This window comes from Olea europaea, unplaced genomic scaffold (genome assembly GCF_002742605.1).
Source record: "Olea europaea var. sylvestris unplaced genomic scaffold, O_europaea_v1 scaffold307, whole genome shotgun sequence".
Lineage (NCBI taxonomy): Eukaryota > Viridiplantae > Streptophyta > Magnoliopsida > Lamiales > Oleaceae > Olea > Olea europaea.
In genome coordinates this window covers 513,908-535,359 of record NW_019249416.1, presented here as the reverse complement: position 1 = coordinate 535,359, position 21,452 = coordinate 513,908, and positions in this window count along the sequence as shown.

Below are 21,452 nucleotides of genomic sequence, written 5' to 3'. Positions count from 1 at the left end.
TAATAATCCAAATCCATTTCATTTTCATATCAATCCATTTATATACAATCCATTTACACACAACCTTTATACAAACAGTGAAGAAACAAGAAAGAGAAAAAGAGAGGGAAAAGAAAGGAAAAAGAAGGGAAAAAAAAGGCGAAGAGGAAGAAAAAATAGGAAAGTTCGCCTATATTGTTAGAAAATAAATGGTCTACATTATTAGACTTGAATTCCTCTATTTTGAAAGGTAAGTAAAAAGTTACTTATTGTCAAGTTATGTTTGATTATATAGTTGTAAGATTGTTATATTAAATTCAATTTTATTGAAGGGGTTAAGTATAATAAACTATGAAATTGAGTAAGATGAAAGAAAAACTAGTTTTAGTGATTAAAGAGACTTTAGAAATCACTTAAACGTGAAATGATTAAGTTTGGGTGTCGCCTATTTAATTATTGAAATTATTTAAAATAATTAATTATTTATTTAAAAATTATATCGTATTTCAAGCGACGATACTGACATCAGAATAACTTACCAACTAGGTTGATTTTGTGAACATAGTATTGTGAGTGGAAAAATATAAATATTTTTTTAAATATTTATAAATTAAGTTTATTGTTAAAGTATGTGCAATTATATGCAATTATGTGTTCGAATCACATGGTTATTATGGAAATATCTTTTATTATAATACATGTGAAATTTCTTGTTTATTGTACGTCTGTGACTTGGTATGTGAGACATGTGATATTGAGATTTGTTTGGTATGTGAGACGTAATATTGAGATCGGAAAGAAAAGTACCCATGATTAAATACTTCTTCTAGTTCACAGAGGGGCTTTGACCGTGTTTTATCCTACACGGAGGGTCTTGACCTGACATTGGTCTCGATCATGTACATATAGTTCACAGAGAGGCATTGGCTGTGTTCTAGAATTGATTGTGAGAGGTCTTTGAGACTGCTCTCGTTCATGGAGGGGCCAAAGGCACGTGACGAAAGTTCTTAGGCCGAGGGACGGATTATATATTTCAGTCAGAGGGTACATTTTTGGTGAATTTTTTAGTACGTTTGATGTGATGAGATTATAGCATGGTTATCAGCTGATGTCTATATCATGATTTTGAGATGATATTTTACGACCTTATGTGAATATTTCACTTTTTGTTGATATTTCATGATGTTATCTTCTGAATTATTAAATGATATGAACTCCATTTTCGATAAAAATGTAAAATTGAAAAAGTATAATTATTTTTGAACTGCTCCACTCACTGAGTTATCAACTCATATATTTTTCCACAATTTTTCCTACAGGTGAAAATTGATCATTCTTAGCTGGAAGAGCCTAATGATTTCGGAATAAGAGTCACATGACATGTTGAATATTATAACTCATATTGATGAAGCACGAAGTAAATATTTTGGGTCCATCGCAATATGTTTTACATAAGCATTTAATTTTATTGCATTTTTTTTGAAATAACTCTTAGTTAGCCTTGGTGATAGTTTAGTCAGCATCTATTATTGGCGCATGTCACGTTTCGGGTCCACTAGGGTGATTCGGGACGAGTCCTGTCAATTCTGTAGAGTATCAGGTCGACTATTGCGTGTTTGATGCTCTCTAAAGCATCATATTTTTCTAGTACACTCAAAATCTTATCATATATACCAAATGTTATTGCATTTAGCTTATCATCTTTATTAAGGTCAACAACTATAGATTTTGATGCCATGATTTATTTAGATTTTAGAGATTTTTTATTCTCAATCAATGCAGATTCAAGCTCAGGGACCGTTTTGTCCACTTTTTGAATTTATAAGGGTCATGATTGTAAATTTTTGTGGGTTTTAAAAATGAAAACGATGGCAGTTGCTGGTCATTCTTCTTCTTCTTCTTCTTCTTCTTCTTCTTCTTCTTCGCTTTTCTTTTCATTTTCTTCTTTCTCTTTTCCTTTCTTTTCCATTTCTTTTTCTTTTGATTTAGTTGTAATTTTTTGTGGCAAAACCAAGAGCGCAAGGAAAATGCGTCCAAGGAAACTGGAGAAATATTTGGGGAAAGTTAAGACCAAGCTTTAAAAAAGGGTTTTACCTATAATCTTTTATTTTGTCCATTATTTGCCCGAACTTGTAATGTATTATTATAAATATTCTCCCTTTTATTATTTATATAACATGGGCTAAATACTTATGTTGGGATATATGGTTGAAATTTAACCGAACCTTAATTAATTTTAATATTTGCCTTTTAATATTAAAATGCTTATTTTTATGTGTTTTTACTATTGTTATTATTGCATTCTCATTTATATGGCCAATGAACAATTGTGTTTAATGATTTGTACATTGTTTGATAGATATCGTGCATTTTAGAACAAATATTAGAAACCCTAAGTTTGTGGAAGGAATAGAAATATACCTCTAACCCTAAGTGACCTAATGAGCTATTTAATGCGGCTGTTTAGTTTTTTTCGATATAGAGATATAGTAAATTAAATCAATCAATTTGGATTAATTTCACTCAAGAGAGGTGATTAACTAAAATTGAAAGATTGGGTCTAACATCGTAAATGAATAATTTATTAATTGAAATTGTGGAGAAATTAATTAAGCGAGGTTAAGTGAAACCATGAATCCCAACTATGTTTTCCTCCAAAATTTCCAAATATTTATGTTTGCTGATTTTTATTTTATTTTCCTTATTTTCCAAAACTAAATCTTTATTGTGTGTTTGTTTTTATTGTTAAAATTAAATTGATTAAAGTTGTGTAATCTAAATTGAACATTACTCAAAGGATTGACAACTCAGATTCAAAAAGTTCATCTTATTACTTGAACGCAGCCTGTTCACTTGCAATATTTGCAATGTCTAATCTCTACATTGACTATGGATATATGCTTGGAGGTCCAAAATGTGAAATTTGTCAAGCGATTCATTGTATAGGGCAATATTTGTATTTGTGCACCGATATTTCAATGTCGAACCTTCTTTAGTTTAGACAATATTTGAAGTGTTGAAAACAAGCATTGGACAATTTTGATGGTAGTTACATGTCTGCGGGTGATTATGTACTTGAAGATTGGGATGGAGACTTCATCCGAGAGATAATCCTTCATTTTTTGAACGAGAATGTACTTTCAAAGTATTACAATGAACTTGCCAAGTTGGATAAATAAAATATGCTTGTGGAAGATAACAAATATTGGGAGAGATTTCAAAAGTGGGGGCATAATACACTTGACAAATTTGATAGGAAATACTTGCCATTGCTCGTGGAGTTTGATGGTGGACCAGTCATTCAATCTGAAGATGAGTCAACTATTGAAGAACTTGAAGAGAATGATAAATTAGCTACAATAGGACTAAACGATGATGTGGCAATCAATGAAGAGAAAATCAACTTACACTTGTCCAATTTAGTTGATTGCCAAGAAATTGATTTTATGATTAAACCCAATGAGGAAATAGAAGTCGTCATAGTGGAGTTTGAAGTGGATGGATTAGGCAAGTCCTATTATATGGAAAGAGGCGATGTTGAGTTTTGGAGATCAAATGAAGAGTGGAACAAAGCCAAAAGGCGAAAAATGGGCTAGGCATCCAAAGCCTTCTTTAGATGCTGGTGATTTAATTGTCAAAGTTGAGCTATGACTATAAAAGGCGCTTATTGGGAGGCAATGCAATTTTTTAACTTTTAATCTTTTTATTTACTTTTATGCATTTTCTTGTTTTTATTTGATTAGCTATCATTGTTTTGTAGGAAATTTTTCAAGTTTCGTTTATCCATGGTTCCAAGACAAGTTTGGGGATAAATTGGTGTACAAGAATGTCACTTTGCCAAGTTCATTGAAAGCATCACAAGTCTAAATCAAGCATTGGTACCCCTTCGCCGAATGTCCAATTGGGAAAGTTTCATTATCCTCTCTTCTTTTTATCTTGTTCTTTGCACATTGAGGACAATGTGTGATTTATGTTTGGGGGTGATTATGCTTATATTGGTGATTTTGTGCTGAAACGCTGGATAGTCTTGCCAGTTGAGGATTGTTTGATGTTTAAAATTGTTGTTGATTCATGATATGTGACCCAATATGTTTTTTGTGCCTAAAATTTTCTAAAATTTTGCTTCTCCATGTGAGATCCCAAGTTACTTTGAGCACAATAGTCAAAATTAATTGTTTTCTAGATGTGAAAATTTTTGATTCATGGAGAAAGTTTTGAATTGGTAGAACTAGGTTGTGAGTTGATTGAAAATTTATATCAACATATATCCACTTCTCTTTCACTTAACCATATTGTGATATAAGTTTTGGGGGTGATTGAGCTACAAGAGGATATTATCTAGAAATGTGTTGATTCTATGTATGTTGAAAATATTTGTGTGAAGTGTTTTTTGTCAAGTATAAGTTATGTAATGACCATATGCTAAGAATCTAAGTCTTATCTTGTTTTGTTGGGTTTAACAAATGATATTGCACCTGTTGGATCATAGGCCTAGCTTCGTAGCCTTTTTGACTTGAGTTATTAAGTCTGTTGGGGTATCTCAAAATCCGTTACCCTTTGATCTAAACAATTGGGGAGCTATCGATCTAAAGCTCATTACAAAGGTCAAAAAGAAAGCTTAAAAGAGTGAGGTAAAACATGAAAAAAAATTGTTATTGTGCAACTATATTTGATATTTGGGCTTATATAACTAGTGTATTTGAATCACTTAGTATAAACTTAAATATAAAAGCACTCATTACTATAGAATCATCACATGAATAGAGGTTAATATTGCTGGTTACAACCAACCGAACTAGAGTACAAAAAAGAAAAAAGAAAAAAGAGTGAATTGAGAGCAACCTTTAGATTTACACCCTGTGAAAGAGAACGATTATCTATTTGAGTAGTGTAAATCTTATGAGCGGAAAATGAATATTTGACCACAAAGGGTCGGGTTGGGACCAATTCGAAGATTTTTTCATCTAGACAATTTCTTCCTAATTTAGATGATAATTGAAAGTAACTGTGCAACATACACCAATCAAACATTGGATAAACTTAAATTATTTTCGTTAGTATTGTTTAAAGCATATTTGTGAGCTGATTATAAAAATTTTCACTCTTTGATATTTTTGGCAAGTTATTTAATGTGTTGATTATTATCACGTTTGCTTGATTGTGTTGTAGATAATCTTGCTCAGGACGATCAAGAACTTAAATTTGAGGATATTTGATAAATGTACTTTTGGACACTTATTTAATACCTAAATAAGTTTAAATATTGATTAATGGAACAAATTTCTACTCACAATTACGTAATTATTGTTTTTTTTAGGTAAAAAGTTACCCAAGGAAATAAAACAAGGCAAAAGGAGGAGAAAATGACCAAAAATGTGCGAAATTGTGAATTTGGGGACCAAAATGAACTAGTATAGAAAGCTGAAAGACCTTGAATGCAATTTATGGAGGGCATAATTGAAATAAAAGACAAAATTTGAGACCAAATTGTACAAGATTAAAGTTGAAGACATTGAGTGCAAAAAAAAAAGGACAAAATGTTTGGTCATGGCAGAAAGTTAGCGCCTAGGAGCCACCTTCAGGCCCGAGGATCGTTTTGTCCACTTTTTGAATTTCTAGGGTTTTGGCTGCAAATTTTTTAGGGTTTTAAAATTTAAAATGGGATAGCCACTGGTCATTCTTCTTCTTTCCCAATTTTCTTTTCATTTTCTTCTTTCTCTTTTCATTTATTTTTCTTTCTTTTTTCTTTTGATTTACTTGTAAATTTTTTGGGGGCAAAACCAAAAGTACAAGCAGAATACATCCAAGGAAGGTGGAGAAATATTTGGAGAAAATCAAGACCAAGCAGACAAAAATGGTTTTATCAATAATCTTTTATTTTCTCCATTATTTTGCCAAATTATTAATGTATTGTTATAAAAATTCTCCTTTTTATTATTTATATAATATGGGCTAAATATTTGTGTTGAGATTTATGATTGAAATTTAACCTAACCTTAATTAATTTCAATATTTACTTTTTAATATTAAAATGCTTTTTTCATGTGTTTTTACTAATATTATTATTGCATTTTCATTTATGTGGCCAATGAATAATTGTGTTAAGTAATTTGTACATTGTTCGAGAGAAGATTGTGCATTTTAGACCAAATAGTAAAAATTCTAAATTTGTCTATGGGATAGAGATATACCCCTAACCCTAGGTGTCTTAATGAGCTATTTTCACAAAGATTTAATACAGTTGTTTGGTTTTAATTGACATAGAGATATAGTATATTAAACTAATTAATTAGGCTTAATTTCGATCGATAGAGGTAATTAACTAAAATTTGAAGATCGGATCTAATATCATAAATGAGTGATTTATTAATTGACTTGTGCAGAAATTAATTCAGTGATGGTTAAGCAAGATCATGAATTCCAACCACGTTTTCCTTCAGAAATTCCAAGTATTTATGTTTTCTTATTTTTGTTGATTTTTATTTAATTTTTTTATTTTCCAAAATCAAATATTTATTGTGAGTTTGTTTTTCATTGTTATAATTAAATTAATTAAAGTTTTGTGATTTAAAGTTCTTTTTTTTTAAATGATAAAAAGGAGAATCTTTATAACAACACATTACTAGTTTGGCAAAGTAATGGAGAAAATATAAGATCGTAGATAAAACCCATTTTTGAAACTTGGTCTTGATTTTCCTAAATATTTCTCGACCTTCCTTGGATGTATTCTCCTTGTCCTTTTGGTTTTGCCCCCAAAAAGTTACAAGAAAATCAAAAGAAAAAGGAAAGAAAAAGAAATGAAAAGAGAAAGAAGAAAAAGAAAAGAAAAGTGAAGAAGAAGAATTCCCATCACGGCTTTTTAGGTGTTCTTGTACTTTTGGTAGGTATATCTGATAACCCGAGAATAGACCAAGAGGAGGGTGAATTGGTTTTTAAATTTTTTTCAAAAAATAAACTTAAATCAATTAAGTAAAGAATACGTTGATCAATTAATAATCATAAGCAAGTAAAGGCAAGTTGATCAATCAAATAATAAATATAAACAAGGTGATGATGAGTAAACGTTAAAGAGGATGTGAATATTCGATCCAAAGCAATGATTTATGTCTCCGTTACTAAGCTCTCTGTCACGAGCAAAGCTTTTTTAACTATATTGATTGACTTAGAGAACAATCCAACCTTTTACAACAATCCCGATGACTTACAATTAAGAAATATTGATCCTTATACAATATAGAGCTTTACGGGACCTTTATATGACCCACAAATTCAAAAAGTAATAAGTTTACAGTTTGAACTTCTCTCTCAATAAATTACACAATCAAAGTTAAGTACAAGAGAGAAAAAGAGCTAAAGCTTTAATAAATAGCAATGAATGAAGTTAAAATGTTGGGTAAGAAAACTTTGATTTTCAAAGGTTGATTCGATCAATCAAAAGTTTTCAAGATGAATGTTTGAGGAATTAAATTAAGTTCAAGAGTTTTTCTAGCATATTTTTCACTTCAATGCTCTCTAATAATATTGTAATGAATGCAAGAAGTGGGGGGTATTTGTAGAGTTCAAAATGTCAAAAAAATCTGTAATTGTGGATGACTCATCCGGTCGACCACATCTCGCCTGGATGATCAATATAATCATTTACACAATAAAAATTGGAAGTAGAATGGTAAAATTTTGGACCGTTGGAATTTTTGGGTCGACCGTCTGGAAGGGCCGCCCATCGTTCGCTGATAATTTCGGCATTTTTGAGTTTTGGCCCCGTTTGATCCGATTTGAAGGTTTTGAAAGGCATGGACCTTTGGAAGATATTTTTAACTAATTTTTCAAGATAAAAATATATTTTTCAAGTCAAAATATCTTTTTAAAAGTCATTTTTATATTTGATCAAAACGTTGCATTCAAATGAGTTTGAATGCACAAAAAATTATTTCTAATGTATTGAGCTTCAACATTTATTGTCAAATATCAAAGTTTTAGTACATTTACATTTTATCTAAGAAATCAAGTCTTTGATCTTCCTCCTAAGTTTGGCTTTTAGATTCTTGAATGTGTGACTTCGGTCTTGACTTCCTTCTTGAGTCCGATTTGTGATGATAGCTTTTGATCTTTTGACAATCATCAATCATTTTTTCATAGAATGCTTTGAAAAACTATAATCACTTGAATTCAACTTGTTAGCGAATGAGATTAGTTTGTTTGTTATAATCAAAACTTTAAAGTTATAATCAACCACAGGTCAACAATATCTATTGGGTTCTTGAAGAAAGGTTGTTGGCAAAATCTAGTACTATGATAGAACGACGATTATGAGATGATTTTAGTTTAAAATTTTCAAAAAGTGTGTGTCTGTGTGTTTTTCTAACACTTTATGACGTGACATTATGGTTAGTGGGTATTCTATGCAATATTTACTTAACAGATCTATTGTGAACAAGTCATGAAAATTGAAACAAAATTACACTTTAGTAATTTAGTTGTAACTAAATTGAAGATCAATAACTAAATGAGATAAATTGAAATTTAGTAATCTAATTGATGATTAAATTTATACTAAAGCATTATGTGCATGATATCTTTTCACAAATTATGTTATATGTACAAAAATGGTTGAAAACATCCTAATTGACATCATCATATTCATCCATTTAAAAAACTATTTCTACGACAACACATGGTTGTCAACCAGTGTTATACACTTAGCTTTATTCATCTTGACACTTATTTTTGTCCTATATTCTACTTTATCCTTACTCAATTGATTTCTATGTTGGCTATAGAATTAGGTTGGCCTTTGATAAAGGAATAAAAAAATGAAAGGAAAATGTGAAACGAAAGAATAACATCCAAGAAGATGCTTTTCCATTAGTCGGGAGACGAAACATAACTTATATAAAAATTAAAATTTAGACTCTGTATTGGTCGGAATTAAAATTTAATTTTAGCCCTTGTTTGAGCCCCATTTTATCAAAAAATCATTTGTTTTTTCAAAACTCATTTTTTAACCACATATTTTTCAATTAAATAATATTATCTACAGATGGAAAACTTTTTCTTTATTTTTAATCACACATTCTTCGAAAATTGCTATTCAAAAATGTATTTTTTTCCCTCTCAAAATGGGGCTCAAACAAGGGCAAAAATGCGGTTGAAAAGTTGTCGGTCCCATAAAATGTGTAATTAAATTTAGTTATTTAGTTTGACTTAGATTAAATCTTAATTTTATGTTTTACCAAATTAATGACAAACTAGGAACAAAAAAAGTTTCGTGGCTAAAATGAAATAATGCTATAAAAATTGGCGACTGATGATGTTTTTAACCCTAAATTTCAAACATTTAACATTATTATCATGACATGATTAATTAGATTAAATCTCAATTATCCTACTTGATCATGATTATTAACTAAAATTAACAATCTTCATTGAGTATTTCAAACTTGCAAACTACAAAATGCTAGTGTACCAACACTTCCCATTCGTGCCCCATAACCCTAAATTGACATGCATTTGGCTCGAGTAGGGTCAAGCTTGGACAAATCTCATTAGGAGCATTCTAATGACATCGATGATACTTACCTTATCTACATTATTAAAGCATAGGAATAGGTGGTAAACATTCGATTTTCCATTTTGTCCTCATATTTTTTAGTTTGTAACCGCTTAACATTTAGTTTATTTCCAATAGATAATACAATCAACATTTTCAATAAAACAATCAAATTTGATAACGAAGAACAACAACAACAACAACAACAACAACAACAACAATAATAATAATAATAATCATAATTAATTTTTCGTATCGTAATATAATTTATCCTATATTTTTATAAGATTTGTGTCACAGCTCTTTCATTTTATATGAAGCACATGCATGGAAAAAGATACAACCATCAAGCTTATTACAGCTCGAAGAGGTCCAAGAGAAATCCATATCATAGATAAAAAGTGCACTTAAGAAGTGATAAATTCATCCTTGGAAGATCATCCATAATGAATAATGTTCACACTCTATAACAATTGAGGGACAATACAAGAGCAACACCACAACAATAAAATGCGATAATTGCAATAACAATGCTAATCATAGAAGGGGAAGGATGGGATAATCATGCAAAGGTTGGACATAACCTATTTAACTTTCTTTCATGCTTGCTTGTGTTCTTGCACTCAGCCTTGAACTTCAATAGCTACATATTCTTCATTGGATTGTAGAGATTCACTTCCAATACTCAAAATTGAGGCCAGAGAATTCCCATTATCTTCCTCGATGAAAATAAGCCACTCATCCATGCAATCTGCTTTATCAGGATCCAAGCTTGGTATCACACGCTGCTGAAGAATTTGTTCTTCTGTTTCATCAAGAAGGAGGGCAGCTTAACGAACATTCTTTTGCCTTTCCTTTAGGGAATTATGGTAGCATTTCAAAGTTATGACATGTGGTAAATTAGTAAGCGAATCTGCCAATCTAACCGCAATCATACGGATAAATGGTCAAACAGTCCCTCATCTATTTCCTTATTGCCACTGGTCAGCAAAATAGTTCTATTGGTCCAGTACATTGAGTTAGCAGCTATAATCTTAGCTGGCCAATTTAGAGGTTATCCATTAGGAAATCATTTACTTCTCTGAGGAACTGCTTAACAGTTCTTTCAGCTTCATTCGAAAGCTCTTCTAATGTTCCTTGGAGGTTCTGCCGTGGAGACTTGTTTTGTTGAGATCCTTATCTTGACACGTGAAATATAAATCAACTCCTACTATACATAATCTGCAGCATTTCTGATGATTGCTAAAGCCCCGTTTTTATCCAGTTTTCCTCTATCAATTTTAACAGTGTAAGGCCTTTCTCGACACACCTCACTAACTGATTATCATTGTAATTTTGAAATGTTGGAAAGTACAATTGCGATGCATGTAAGAGTCACCACAGGTAGAGACTTGCTATTAGGATGCTCCTGGGAATGTAAACTTGGAACTCAATTATTGTCAAATTCTCTCACCCTGTTGAAGTTGTTAAATTTATGTAGAAGTTCGATTAGGTTGATCGGCTTCTATCTTTTCTCTCTCTCTGTCATCATGTCCACCTCATTCTAGATGTTTTTGAGGGTCTCTTTGGGAATTCTAAGCTCTCTTTGAAGTAGAAAAACATAACGAGTAAGATCCAACTATGCATCGCCACCAGAATTCAATCCTCCGTTATTATTAGAAGCACTAATAACAAATATCTTCAGCTTCTTGATGCGGTGGAATAATGAGGCAGAAATGAGAAGAACGAGTTTGCTTGCCCAAACAATTAGAATCTGTACTCCAAGAATGCTTCAGAAGTTGTCTTCTTACAGCATGAAGAATTTTTTTCCACTGTAGTGTCGAACATGTAAAGGTAGTGAGCTTTCTTTCCAGTCCCTAAGTCTTCGATTCCAATAAGTTTTGATTCTTAACTCGTTTTTGAAGCTTTTCCTGCCTATATCCGATCACTTTAACTGGATTGCGGTAAACAATCTGAATGCAGGGACATAAACATTGCCAATGACTGTAATTATCGTAATGCCTAAAGCAGCTAGGTTTAATACCATCTCATCATTGTCCACAGATCCCGAAGATGTCATAAAAGTTGCCATTGCAGTTGACATCAAAACGAGTCTACTAATCCGAGGAAGGTTTTTATAAATCCCCAACATATTAACAATAACTTCCACTGGTAGTTTCAATGTGACAGCTAATAGTGTCAAAGAAATGGCATTGAAAGAGAAGTATTTACATGAGAAATACAGCATTTTACTACGAAAACTGTGGAAAGCGTAGCTGCCATTGCAAGGGAGCAGACTACAACCCATATCCGAGCGAGCCTAATTTTTTTGCCCAAAATGCATTTTTGAATAATATTTTGATGGAAAATATGTGCTCAAAAAAGAAATAAAAGTTCTAAGTTTGCGTGTAATATTATTTTATTGAACAATGCGTGATTGAAAATAAGATATAGAAAAATGTAGTTTGGAAATAAAGATGACCAAACAAGAGCCGAATATCAAAATACTGCACCAAATTTTTCATGCAATCCATCTACAACCCATTTGTTAAGTACTTATTTGCCATTCTTTTCTATTTTCCACTGAATTTTTATTAAGGATAGTTGGGTTCATTTTTGTTATATAACAAATTTTAATCCTTAGTCCTTGTTTGAGCCCCATTCTTTGAAAAAAAAAAAATTGCATTTTCAAACAGTATTTTGACATCATTTCAACCACGCATTCCTCAATAAAATAATATTATGCGTAAATCCAAAAATTTTTCTTATTTTTTAACTGCACATTTTCCATCAATACACTATTAAAAATGTATTTTTTTCCCCAAACTGGGGCTCAAACAAGGGCTTGATTTTAACAAATCTGCTGCTTCTGAATCTAAGCAGAGCTCTTCATACTGTTGGTTGTATTTCTCTATGAATTTCCTTTTTATTGATTGACTTTTGACTTTTAATGTCAATCGAAAATAAAAAGTTGGGATCTGTTTCCACCAATTCAAAAAGTTAGAGACCTTCACTTCAATTTACCCATCAATGTTAGGACAAGTTGACTTGGTACGCAGTCTCGGGTGTTGAAACTTGACCTATTTCTAGTTATCTACCATGACTCTATTCCGATTGACCTACTTCTACCTACTCTTTATGTGACTAATGAGTCAATACCATTTTTCATGGTTACAAAATTTATAATAATTTGTCGTGTTCCAAATTATATTGAAGTGGTGTATACTTTTAAATTTTGCAACTATGACCTGATTAGGTAACATATCTATAATATATTAAATATTACATCAAGTGAAAATAATTTTTTGGACGATTTCAACATATAATAATTCAATTATTTCAATAATACCTTACTTTTTTTTTAATATGTATTTAATTTATTTAACCATTAAGTTACTATCAATGTACATGTTCATTTGGAAGGTTTATTTCACCTATATCGTTTCATTAATATGTGAATTCCCTATTATTAATTCTCAATTAATTAAATATTCATCTTCATTTATACATTTCAGTGTTCTTAATTCTAATAATTAGAATTTTACATTCAAGAATATATTTGATTATTCACGTCCATGTATATAAATTTACTCCCACTTTTACTTAATTTGGAATTAAATATCACATCAAGTAAGAATTATTTTTGGACGATTTTAGCCCTATTATAATTCAATTATTTAAATAATACCTTGTTTTTTATTTTTCAGTATGCATTTAATTTATTTAACCATTAAGTTATTATCAATGTACTTGTATATTTGATAGATTCATTTCACATGTATACTTTTATTATTGTAAGGATTTCGTATTATTAATTCTCAATTAATTAACATTCACATTCATTTAATTAATATTCATATTCATTTATGCACTTTAGTGTTATTAATTCTAATTAACTTATAATTAGAATTTTACATTCAAAAATACATTTTATTATTCACGTACATATATGCTAATTGACATCCGATTTTACTTCATTAGAGCATGTTTGAGCTCCATTTTTTTTTATTTTTTTTGGAAAATGAAATTTCTAATAGTATTTTGATAGAGAATGTGTGGTTTAAAAAAAAACTTTGGATTTACGTGTAATATTCTTTTATTGAAGAATGTGTACTGAAAATAAAAGAGAGAAATATATTTTGAAAATAATTGGGACCAAAGAAGGACTAGAAATTAAATAAATAGTTTTATATTCATTGTCACCTATATATTTCTTAGTGTAAATTATAAATTATTTAACATTCACGCATATACAAATATTATTTTTACTTTTTATTTTTTTTCATAATAGCATGAAACGCACACTCAATGTTGACTATTTACCAAAAAACGAAAGATAAATCAAATTGCCATCAATATTTTATGTCCATGAGAGATGTGATTGCACCAAATTAAAGTTGGATGGGCCAATTAAGGCCCTGTTTGATCCACATTATTTGGAAAAAATATATTCTTAAATAGTGATTTGACATTTTTTTTAACTACACATTCTTCAATAAAATAATATTACACGCAAATCCAAAACTTTTTCTTATATTTTAACCATACATTTTTCATCAATTTTTCTAAAATAATGTAGCTCAAACAAGGGCTAAGATTTCAAATGTAAAATAATCCTGCTCAAGAAGAGAGAAAGAAACTCTTTAAGTTTCCCCGAACCATCTGAGAAATATAATGCAGAAGAAAATGGAAAAATTGAGGCAGGAAGAAATAAGTCTTCCCCAAAGTAGAATTTTCCTTACAGTTGGAATTAATGGTATAATGATCTTAATACATGCGAATTGGATTAAGTTTCTAGTGGGTGTGATTACTAGACACAACTTTTTAAATGCAACATGTGCATATTGAAGAATCATATTTGTTCTGATTAGATGTGTCTATTCAAGTGTAAGATGTGCATAATGAAAAGTCATGAACCTTTGTGTAGGGTGTGATGTATCCGTCACAACATGGTGTGATCTAATGGTCCAAATGTATTTCTATCAAAAGATGCAACCATTTTCAAATAGACACATTGAAATCCATGAATTGTATCCTCTTAATTTAATCTTCTACCCTCCAAATTAATCTCAAAATAATTGATTTCTAAATTCCTCCTCTCTCCAAATTTCGATAGAGAAATTTTCAAATTATTTTTAAGTTTTAGTGTTTGATAGTTTAGTATTTGATATTGTTGGTATTTCATCAACGTGTTTGTTCGATTTTGAGAAATTTAAAACGGATTTCAGAAAATAGAAACAAGAACACAGAGAATTTTTCACCCATAAAGGGTCTGGATGTTCGGTCACAAAAACCTACTCACCCGTTGAGCATCGACTGCGCGATTAAGTTCTAGATCCACTAAATCACGAAGAAATGTACATATGTATGAAGAAATTACAGATTTCTTCAATTTCCCTCTAGCCTCTCTATTTGAAATATGGTAACACTAAACCTTACACAAAGATTTTGTATACAACTCTAAACACTAAATTGCAGAGAAATCATCACGAAGATGAATGGTTACCAATTTGAAAGAACCCTAGTTCATACACACAGATAGAACATTCGAGAGAGAAAAAAAGAACTGCACAGCCGAAAAATGAAGAGCCCAGAGTTAAATACTCAAAACCAATCATCATAGATCAAGGACAGCCAAGAAGCCATGTGTACGGCAGATGGCTTCACTTGAGGGAGGCCAAAAACGTTATTTGCAATGACACGTTTTTGGTAATGGGCCGAGTACTAAACCAATTAGATAGGCCCAATTCTTTAGAAATAGCGAGGCAGCCCAAATAATAACAAAATCCACCTTGATGAGCTATTTCTTGTTTAATTAATGGATCTAGAGATCGCACTAGCTTCATTTGCTCTCATAACCTGTAAAAAAAAAAATTGAAATTAGTTTGAATTCTATACATGACTTAAGATTCTAGTTTATGACTAACTGTCAATCTTATGAGATATTCAAAATCATTAAGCAATTTTTGAACTTGTTTAAAGGAAGTATCTTAGTACCTACATCAGAGGGATTATAGTCAGTAGGGATTTTGACTAAAGAAATCATACCTTTTTCAACCATGTTTCTCACGAAGTGGAATTTTATGTCAACATGCTTTGTTCTATCATGATATACTGGATTTCTGCTCAAATGTATAGCACTTTGGTTATCAGTATATATTTTTACAGAATCATTTTGAAAACTAATTTCATTTAATAACCCTTTTAGCCAAATACATTCTTTAACAACATCACATACAGCAATATATTCTGCCTCCTTTGAGGATAATGCAACTAATTTCTGCAGTTGTGATTTCCAACTGATACAGCTATCACACAAAGTAAAAATATAAGATGAAGTAGATCTTCTTTTGTCTAAATCTCCAGCAAAGTCTGAATCACAATAACTCTTCAGAATTATTCCTACATTACATCTTTTAAAATTTATTCCTAGTTGACACGATCCTTTTAGATATCTAAGCATCCATTTAACTGCTAGCCAATGAGTTTCACCTGGATTTGCCATGAATCTACTCAAAATACTTATTCCATGAGCTAGATCTGGTCTAGTGCATACCATAAGATACATTATAGATCCTATTGCATTAGCATATGGAACATTTTTCATTCTATCAATTTCTTCTTCAGTTTTTGGTGACTGATCACATGATATTTTGAAATGATGTGCAAGGGGTAGGGATACAGATTTACATTCAATCATAGAAAACTTATCTAGAATTTTCTTTACATAGTTTTCTTGTTTTAAACATAGCATGTAATTATTTCTGTCCCTTTCTATATCCATTCCTAGAATTCTTTTAGCTTTACCTAGATCTTTCATTCCAAATTTTGATTTCAATTTAAACTTGACAGATTCTATTTCAGATTTATCATGGTATGCAAGTAACATATCATCAACATACAATAGCAAATAAATGAATTCAGGACTACCAGATCCCTTGAAGAAGAAACAGGAATCATAATTACTTTTCATGAACCCCAAGGTTTTCACATAAGAGTAAAATTTAATATACCACTGCCTAGGAGCTTGCTTAAGCCCATAATGTGATTTTTTCAATAAACAAACCTGTTGAGTTTTTGATTTTATTTGATACCCCTTTGGTTGGTTCATGTATATTTCTTCATCAAGTTCTCCATCAAGAAAAGCTGTCTTGACATCCAATTGTTCTAATTCCCAGTTAAAATGTGCAGTTAATGCAAGAAGGATTCTGATTGAGGTGTATTTAGCAACTGGAGAGAAAATTTCATTGTAATCTACACCTTCTTTTTGGATAAAGCCTTTTGCTACTAATCTAGCTTTATACCTCTTATGTTCTGAGTTAGAGTCACCTTGTTTTATTTTGAAGATCCACTTACAATTAACTATCCTTTTGTCTTTTGGTTTATTTACCAAGACCCAAGTTTCATTTTTTATCAGAGAATTCATTTCATCATCCATAGCTTCCTTCCAGAAACTTGAATCAGGACAACTAACAGCTTCTTCATAGGTGTTTGGTTCTGAATTCAAAGTATCTAGACCAGAAAATAAGGTGACAAATTCATCAGTATTAAATCTGGTAGAGGGTATTCTATTTCTCCTCTCCCTATCTGTTGTTAGTTGATAATCAGTAAGAGATGTATTTTCAGATTCAAATACAGGTTCACGTAGATCACTTTCAGCTTCAGATTGAGTGGTCTCCACCTCAATCTGATCATTATGATCAATGGGGCTATCAATTTGATTTTTTAGAACAGTTTCTTTTATGATTGTAGATTCATTTGATTTTGGTCCAGATGAATTTAAGCATGGCATATCCCTTTCATTGAATATGACATTTCTGCTTATAATAACTTTGAAACCATTCTGTTCCTTCACCCAAAGTCTATATCCTTTGGTTTCCTCTCCATAACCAAGAAAGACATATTTTTGCGATCTAGGTTCCAATTTCCCTTCATTTTGATGAGCATAGGCAACACAGCCAAATACTCTTAATTTTTTGTAATCTGGTATAGTTCATGACCACAATTTTTCAGGTATTTGAAAGTTAATAGCACTTGATGGACTTTTATTTATAAGATAGGTTGCAGTTTTGAGGGCTTCTCCTCAGAAAAATTTTGGTAAGCCAGAACTGTGTAACATACATCTGACCTTTTCTAATAAGGTCCTATTCATTCTTTCAACAACACCATTCTGTTGCGGAGTGTATGTCACAGTTCTGTGCCTTAATATACCATTTTCTTTACAAAAGAAATCAAATTCAGTATTACAAAATTTGAGTCCATTGTCAGTTCTAAGTGCTTTAATTTTCCTATTGGTTTGATTTTCAATAATCAACTTCCATTGTTTAAAGATTTGAAAGGTATCAGATTTTTGTTTCAACAGAAAGGTCCATGTTTTTCTTGAAAAATCATCTACAATTAGTAGATAAAATCTAAAACCACTCAGTGTATTTACAGAGGCTGGTCCCCAGAGATCAGCATGTAAATATTCTAAAATGGATGATGTTTTATGAATTCCAGGTTTGAAAGATTGTTTTTGGTGTTTTCCAAAGATACAGTCTTCACAAAAATCTAACCTTTCAATGTTATCTTTTCCAAAACAGCCAAGTTTATTTAAGAGAAGAAGACCTTTTCTGAAATGTGACCAAGTCTTTTATGCCAGATTAGAGATTGATTTGTTTTAGGATTTACAGCTGTGGAGGTGGAACCTAAAATAGGTTCACCAATAATAGTGTAAATACCATGTGTCTTATGAGAGGTGATGACTTCCTCATGGTCATTATTTATACTTATAAGCCCTTTATGAATCATAATATGATATTTGTCATCTAATTCCCCTAGGGATATTAGATTTCTTTTCAAATCAGGTACATATCTTATGTTATTTAACTCAAGTAAATAGTTATTAGTTAACTTGAGTTTCAACTTTCCAATGCCTTTAATTTGACAGCTCATGTCATTACCCATTTGAATTTGACCTCCATTGAGTTCAATAAATTTAGCAAACCATTCCTTAACAGGACACATGTGGAATGTGCATCCAAAATCAAGAACCCATTCATTTGGGTCTCTCATAGGTGTGTTCGCAAGAACAACACCCTGAATATCAAGTTCATTATTGCAGGCTAGAGCTGCAGTATCATCAGGACTGTTTCTTCCTTTTGAGTCAAAGATTTTCTTAAAACAGTCTTTGATTAGATGTCCTGTCTTTCCACAATAGTAACATTTCCTGACTTGGTTTTTGGTTTTATTCTGACCTTTATTTTTATCTTTATATCTTGGTTTCTGAAATCTGCCCTTATTAGAAGAAGTGTAATTACATACATTCTTCTTTTTATTTTGGATTTGTTTCTCTTTTATGTAGAGTCCCTCACCAATTTTTGTATCTTTGAACTTTGACTTTAGTTCAAGTTCCTTATTTCTAAGGGCAGTTGTGATAATATCAACAGTAAGGCTTTCCCTCCCATATTCTAAAGTATTTCTGATATCTCTGTATCTTTCACTAAGTGAATTTAATAGACCAACAGCCTGTTGATCATCTGAGATTTTCTCATAACAATTATCTAAATCTTGGATTAGTTTGGTATATTTATCAATATTTTCTTCTAGATTCAATGTATTATCAAATCTGAAGTTATAAAAGTGCCTAAGTAGATAGCATTTATTAGGCATAGTCCTAGTTAAGTACAAGGTTTCCAATTTAGTCCATAGAGCCTGAGTGTCAGTGGTTTTCCCAACCTTTCTGATTACACTATCAGAGAGATGTAGAAAAATAGTACTCCAGGCTATTTCATCAAGTTCTTGCCTTCTATAGGCACTGATTTCAGCAACCCAGATGCCATCTAAAGCCCTAGCACACCTATGTTGCAATAATAATGCTCTCATTTTTTGACGCCAAAGGCTAACATCCCCAGTACCATTCCAAGTTTGCACTTCAAATTTTTGTATAGTAGACATATTGACAAATAAACTCACAAAATAACAGTTGTACAATACACAAGATGAATGCAGACAGTTATATAATACAATTGCAGTGCATGAAAAACAGTACAAATTAGATATTTAATTTTTCTGCTTATCATGCAATTATTAAAGATTACAGAGAATCAAATCTTCTTTATACAGGAGTTAGTTGGAACTTTGGTCTAAGGAGTTATAACCCTAGAGTTCGCGGCTCCCTCAGATTCCCAGATCCTCAAGGGTTCTTGGACAAAGGAAAGCAATGGCAGGTTACTGACTTTAATGACCGTGTTCAAGTTAACCGAAAAATAGATTTCAGAATTAAGAAGGGTGTTTCAAATGTTACCGGAATCTGAAATCTCAAGATTTCAGAGTGAAAATACTGTCAGATTACCAGAAATGATTCAAGAACGTCAGCACAGGTCAGCCAATCAACGAGTCACAGAGACTCAGTAGCACTCAGCAATGAGTTAGAAAACTCGGTAAAAATCGAAACGAGTTGACTCAGCTCGACAAGACTCAGTATGAGTTCAAAACAGAGTTAACCAAAAAACTCATCAGGGATAGTAGATCTGACCGAGTCAAGTACGAGTTTTTAAAAAATTTAACAGTTATCCCCCTTTTTTTAAAAAATTTGTACAAACCCTAGAGTACCGAGTAAGGGAGAAACAATTTCCCACAAAAATAACCCTTCCTTTAAAAGGATAATCCAACCAGCAGTTGGTTCTTAGCAGATCGAAGAACTAGGGTTTTCAGAAAATGAGATTTCAATAGATTTAGAAGAAAGATTTTTCGAAACCAGTTCTGATACCACTTGTTGGTATTTCATCAACGTGTTTGTTCGATTTTGAGAAATTTAAAACGGATTTCAGAAAATAGAAACAAGAACACAGAGAATTTTTCACCTATAAAGGGTCCGGATGTTCGGTCAAAAAAACCTACTCACCCGTTGAGCATCGACTGCGCGATTAAGCTCTAGATCCACTAAATCACCAAGAACCGTACAAATGTATGAAGAAATTACAGATTTCTTCAATTTCCTTCTAGCCTCTCTATTTGAAATATGGTAACACTAAACCTTACACAAAGACTTTGTATACAACTCTAAACACTAAATTGCAGAGAAATCATCACGAAGATGAATGGTTACCAATTTGAAAGAACCCTAGTTCATACACACAGATAGAACATTCGAGAGAGAAAGAAAGAACTGCACAGCCGAAAAATGAAGAGCCCAGAGTTAAATACTCAAAACCAATCATCACAGATCAAGGGCGGCCAAGAAGCCACATGTACGGCAGATGGCGTCACTTGAGGGAGGCCAAAGCGTTATTTGCAAGGACACGTTTTTGGTAATGGGCCGGGTACTAAACCAATTAGAAAGGCCCAATTCTTTAGAAATAGCGAGGCAACCCAAATAATAACAGATATCATCCAGTTTGGAAGAGTAGGGTTAAGCTTTAGTCCATCAAACAAAATTAATATTATATTTTATTAATTTAGGAAGAAGTGTTGTATCTTGGGATATAGACGTTTGTGTTTGATCCTATTAACAATAGTGCGAGGGTCAAATATGCCTTCAGAAGATTTGCATTCAGCATACCTCATTTCATTTTTATCTCTTCATAAATTATCATTCTTCTACATTTTTAGTAAATGAAAATTCTATTCAATTTCATTTTGCAAAATAATTGCATGCACATTTTAGTGCATATATATATACATAAAACAAAGGATATAGACAATTCACCAAAATGTAACTATAATGGACTATGGGTCATGCACAGAAGAAGACATTGCATCAGAACAAATTTTTTCACTTAGAATTAAGATAAGATAGTGCGTGGTTCATGAATTTAGAAGGTCAAATTATTCCTCATTTATGAGAAAGTGCAGAATAAAACTAATTATTGCTCAATTCATCTCTTGAAAGTGGTAAAAAATAGGTTCCATCGTGAAGTTTACAAAAAAAATATATGATCTTTCACAGGGACAGATCCAGGATTGG